This window comes from Elephantulus edwardii, unplaced genomic scaffold, assembly GCF_000299155.1.
Source record: "Elephantulus edwardii isolate Elephantulus edwardi_28Jun2011 unplaced genomic scaffold, EleEdw1.0 scaffold00555, whole genome shotgun sequence".
NCBI classification, from domain to species: domain Eukaryota; kingdom Metazoa; phylum Chordata; class Mammalia; order Macroscelidea; family Macroscelididae; genus Elephantulus; species Elephantulus edwardii.
The window spans coordinates 251,279-257,134 of record NW_006400305.1 but is presented as its reverse complement, the minus strand read 5'-3'; the positions used below and the strand labels follow the sequence as shown (position 1 = coordinate 257,134).

General features: G+C 42.4%; 1 pseudogene; it reads right to left on the bottom strand.

Annotated features, from left to right (window-relative positions):
• Window positions 1-709: 709 nt before the first annotated feature.
• On the bottom strand, window positions 710-1,724 carry LOC102846925 (annotated as a pseudogene).
• Window positions 1,725-5,856: the final 4,132 nt, after the last annotated feature.

The window sequence follows — 5,856 nt, the reverse complement described above, 5'->3', positions numbered from 1 at the left end:
TACCCATCCACTTCTACCCCCTCCCTTCACATCTATCTCCCTTTGACCAGCCCTCCATCAAATAACTTATATATGAAGCTTCCATGGCTTCTGTGATTCCAAACACATCCCTTATGTTGGGATCAATGTCTCTGAAGTTTAGTCGTAATGTTTCCTGAGCAAAGGTGATGCATCCTGTAGAACTGGTGTGTAGATAGGCTGCCCAGGTTTCAGCTAGCCGGTTGCCTTAACCCCTTCTCTGAGCGGCCTGCCGGAACGAATGTCGCGCGATTTTTGGGCAGGGTGTTTTATGGACCCTTTAACCCTCCAACTTCTCTGCCAGGCAAGGTTTCTTTATGCCCCCTCTACACGACCTGAATAACAGATTCTGTGGGGTTTTGTGGTTAAATGTTACCTGGGAAATGGAAGGATAGGTTTATGAACCCTTTAGCCATCCAACTTTTCCTCCAGTCACGTTTTTTTAATGCCCTCTCTATGCCACCTGAGGAACAGGTTCCGTGCTTTTATGGGGTCTTCAATGTTACCTGTGAAATGGGCGGGGAGTTTATGGACCCTTTAGCTGTCCAACCTCTCCGCCAGTTAAGGTTTCTTTATACCCCCTCTTCATGACCTGAGGAGCAGATGCTGCACATTTTGGGGCTCTTCAATGTTACCTGTTAAATGGGCGGGGAGTTTTATGGACCCTTTAGCTGTCCAACTTCTCTGCAAGTCAGGGTTTCTTTATGCCCCCTCTATGCAACCTGAAGAGCAGATTCTGTGCAGTCTTGGGGTCTTCAATTTTACCTGGGCCCCTTAGTTCCAGGAAATAGTGCCATCCAATGAGTTCGACCTGACTCACGCTGTACAGGGAGAAGAAGAGCATTACTGGCCAGCTAAAGCCGGGACAGCTGGCAAACCTCATGTACATCCAGGTTAGCAAGGGCCTCAGCACCATGCCCACAACAACCCACTCAAGGATCCGCATGGGCTCTGGGTTGACGTTGTGCTTGAGCCTCTCAGGATGATAGAGCTTTAGGTAAAGGGCATTTCTGAGGTGTGGTTCCGAAAACTGGGCCCGCAGAAAGTGCTCCAGGGTGGGGAAGATTTGCTCTTCTGGAACAGCATCATCTTCCCCCATCAGGACTCGTTTCGTTGTAGGTCTGCAGGAAGACTCCCGGCAATAGGCATAGTTCTGCTTGTCTTTCTCAAAGGAGTTGGTGGAAGGGTCATCACCATAATCATCCTCAGTGCCCTCATAGCTGTTGGCCACTGGGATGTACTTGGATAGCAGCTTGACATCAGTGTGGCTTACACTATGCTCCACATTGCACAGGAAGAGCTGCTGTCCTTCACACTGGGGGCCAAACTGTTGAAGAAGCCAATGGAACTGGGACACAACCTGCAAGACATAGTGGAAGCCAGGTTGCCTGTCTACGGTGATGATGGTAATCACCAGCCAGGGGCAGGGGGTGGCCTTCCACACAATCTGCACGGAGCCATTGGAAGAGGGCAGCTCCTCAGAGTAGTGGAGGGCAGCCTCTCCCTCTTTCAAACTTTGCTGCAGGAACTCTTGGATCATTTGGTTCAGATGGCAATGTCACAGGTAGAAGTAAGAGTGCAGGAGTCGGTGGCAAGCCAGCAGCGCCAGCAGGCCAAATGTCACCACCATGTTGGTCAGCAGTGCCCCGCGAGAGTCGCCGGAGCCTCCGGAGGAGCATGGCAGTTGGAGAGGTGGATGTACTCATGAGGTCAATTCTGCTTACGTCTAGTCCCGGGAGCTCATCATGGAACACAAGTCAAAATTAGCACAAGGATAACCTGAGCCCCCTTGCACCGGTCTCGTGCACAGCTGATGATGGAGAGGAGTGGGGAGGCGATCCTCCCACGCCAGCCCCTCCTCTCCGCTGATACCTGAGCGGGGGTTGCGCCTGGGGGAGGGGTCCCCGCATGCCAGGGAGCCCACCCTGGTGTGCAGAGACGTGGGTCCACAATTGATTCTTTAATGCAACGTCTCCAACAAGTTTAAAAAGACCAGCAAGAAAACTAAAAATATCTCAAAGAAAAATGAAATTATAAAACATTAGGGCAGATATAAATAAAATAGACATCAGAAAAAACAATTGCAAGCATCAACAAGACTGAGTTGATTCTTTACAAAGGTCAATAATATCGAAAAAACCCCACTTTACTAAAACTAAGAAATGAATGTTACAGATAATCTGAATAAGAGACAAAAGGGATAATGTCCCAACAGGACCAACTGAAAAAAAAAAAGTTAAAAATGGATGTTATGGAAAAACTATACCCAAACAAATATGAAAACCTAAAGGAAACAGACAAATACTTGTAAACTCATAACCCACACAAATTGACACAATAGTGAAGTAGAAAACCTGAAGCAATGCATTACAAAAGAAGAATTTGAACAGCTAATAAAACAACTTTAAATTTTTAAAAGAAAGGCCTGTACAACATAGATTTACTAGTGAATTTTACCAAATTTTCAGAGAAGAATGGTCACCAATTGTACATAAAGAATTTGCAAAAACACAAAAGGAGGGAATTTTTTCAGACTCATTCCCAGAGCACTGGATCAGGAGGCTGTTGTGTGAAAGGAGCAGGGCAGCACTGCAAGAATTGGAATTGGAAAGGGAGTGCAACAGGGTTGTATTCTCTCTACATACCTGTTCAATTTATATGCTGAGCAAATTATGTAAAAAGCTTCACTCTATGAAGAGGAATGTGGCAACAAGTTTGGAGGGAGACTAATCAATAACCTGTGTTATGCAGATGACACAACCTTACTTCCTGAAAGTGAGGAGGATTTTAACCATTTGCTGCACAAGATCAAGGAATGAAGCCTTCAGTATGGATTGCATCTCAACATTGAGAAAACAAAGATTCTTACCACTGGACCAAATAGGCAGTGTCATGATGGATGGAGAGGAGACTGAAACTGTCAACAGCTTCATCTTGCTTGGATCCATATTTAACATCCTTGGTAAGAGCAGTCAGGAAATAAGGAGATACATTTCAATAGGAAGATCTGCAATTAGGGAACTCTCCAAATTATTGAAGAGTACTGATGTCAGATTGAGGACTTAGGTGCATCTGATTCAGGACATAGTCTTTCCATTTAATAGCTGTGCATCTGAGACCTGGACAATGAATAAGAATGACAGAAAAAGATTTGGTGCCTTTGAGCTATGGTGTTGGAGAAGAACACTAAACATCCCATAGATGGCCAAGAGAACAAACAAAATATGTCTTGAAGAGGGTACAACAGGAGTGCTCTTTGGAGGCAAGAATGATGAGGCTTTGCCTCACATACTTTGGGCATATTGCTTGGAGGTGCTATTCCTTGCAGAGGGATGTTGCAGACCAAAGGTAAAGTATTTTTATAATTATTAATAGTGAGACAGACAGTCAGAAGTGAGATAGAAGAGAGAGCATGAAAAGCAGAGGGTCAGCAGTTCTCTTCTGAAGACCTCCATTCTAGTTTCCTTGTGTCTTTATTGAAAATTATCAGGAAGTTAATTCACAAAGAGAATTCAATGCAAATGAAGCCAAGCTCTTTCTATTGAAAGCCTTCCCCTTGACTCAGGAGGGAGGGGGTAAGCTAATGCAAGAATCTGGTAAACCCTTAAGGATTGCTTTAGTGCCTCACCTCCACCACATCCTGATAACATTCAGTTTATTACAAATATTTAGTATTGGCTTCCCATAGAGGGATATGATGTTGGGAAGGGTGGAGGGTCTATGAGGGAGGGGAAGACCCTTAACCAGGTAGATTGAGAGGGTGACTGCTACAATGGTCTGTTGTGTGTCAGGAAGTGTTATGATGGTGCAGGACAGAACAGGGTTCAGATATTTTTTTCATAGGGTCACTATGAGTTGTGCTCAACTTGATAGCACCTAAATATCCAATGAAGCAAGTATATTATTGATACCAAAGTCAGGTAAAGATATCACAAAAATAGAAAACTATAGACCAATATCTCTTATGAACATAGATGGGGGAAAAAATCCTCAAAAAAACCTGGCCAATAGAACCCACAAGTACATAAAAAAAAGTAATTTATCATGACCAAGTGAGATTCATAACAGGTAAACAAGCATGGTGCAACATAAGAAAAGCAATCCATGTAAATTATCTCATTAATAAAGCAAAGAACAAGAACCACATGATCCAATTAATTGATAAAGAAAAGGCCTTTGATAAAATCAAACACTCAACAAAATTAGAGGGGAAGTCAACATAGTGAAAAGTATATATACAAAACAAAAGCCAACATCTTTCTCAGTGGAGAGAAATTAAAGGCATTCCCTTTGAGAACAAGAACTAGGCAAGGATGACTATTATCACCTCTTCTATTCAATATTGTATTGAAAGTCTTAGTGAGCAATAACACAAGAGAAGGAAATAAGATATGCCCAAACTGTAAAAGAGGATGTAAAACTATCTCTAAATGCAAATTATTTGATCATATACTTAGAAAACATTAAAGACTTAGTGAGAAAACTACTGGACATAGTTGACCAATTCAGCGATGACGCAGGATGCAAGATCAACGTACAAAATTCGTTTGGCTTTCTCTACAGTGACAAAGAGAATACAGAACTGGTGCTAAGAAAAACAATGCCCATCACAATAGCGAATCACAAGATTAAATACTTGCAAGCCAATCTAATTAGATACACAAAAGACAAAGAAAATGACAAACAATACTACAAGAAGAAAAAACATATCTAGAGAAATGGAAGGCTACAAAATGCTCATGAATGTTTTTGTTATGGTTAGGTGCCGTCAAGTCAAGTACCACTCATAGTAACCCTATGAACAACCAATCTGAACTCTCATATCCTGTACCATATTCACTCATCCTGTCACATTAGAACCCACTGAGGCAGTCAGACTGTCAAAAGACCGGGTGGAAGGTCTTCCTCTCCTTCGTCAACCCTCTACTCTTCCAAGCATCATGTTCCTCTTCAAGGAATAGCTCCTTCTAACAACATGCCCGAAGTATGTGAGGTGAAACTTCATCACTCTTGCCTCCAAAGAGCACACCAACTGCACCCTCTCCAAGATATATTTGTTTGTTCTTTGGCAGTCCATGGGAAGTTCACTAATCTTCTCTAACTCCACAACTCAAAGGTATCAATTCTTCGTCTGTCATCTCTACTCATTTTCCAGGTCTCAGATGAATAGCAAGTGATCAGAAAGACCATATCATCAGATGTTCATGGATGTTCACGGATAGGAAGATTCAATATTGTGAAAATGACAAGTCTACCAAAAGCAATATACAAGTTCAATACAATCCCAATTCAGACACCCATTTCATTCTACAATGAGATGGAAAAGGCAACTTCCAATTTTATATAGAATGAAAAGAGATCCTTAATAAGTAAAGCCTTCCTGTAAAAGAGAAACAAGGTAGGAAGTATCACACTCCCTCATTTCAAATCCTACAACACAGATGTGATGGTCAAAATAGTGGGGTATGGTACAGTGACAGACACATAGTTCAATGAAATAGAATCAGTTCAAAGAAATAGAATTAAGAACCCAGAAATCAACTCATCTACCTGTGGTCAACTGATATTTGACAAGAATACAAAATCAGTAATGTGGGGAAATGACAGCCTTTTAACAAACGGTGTTGGAAAAATTGAAAACTATCTCTTGACACCAGGGGCCAGGAAATAAAAAAACGTATTGCCATGGGAAAGTCTGCTGTTAGGGACCGCTCTAAAGTACTCAAGAGCAACGGTGTCTCTCTGGAGACTAAAGTGTGCCTGATACAGGCCATGGTCTTTGCAATCACTTGTTATGCATCAGAGAGTTGGACAATGACTAGGGAGGATAGAAGGAGA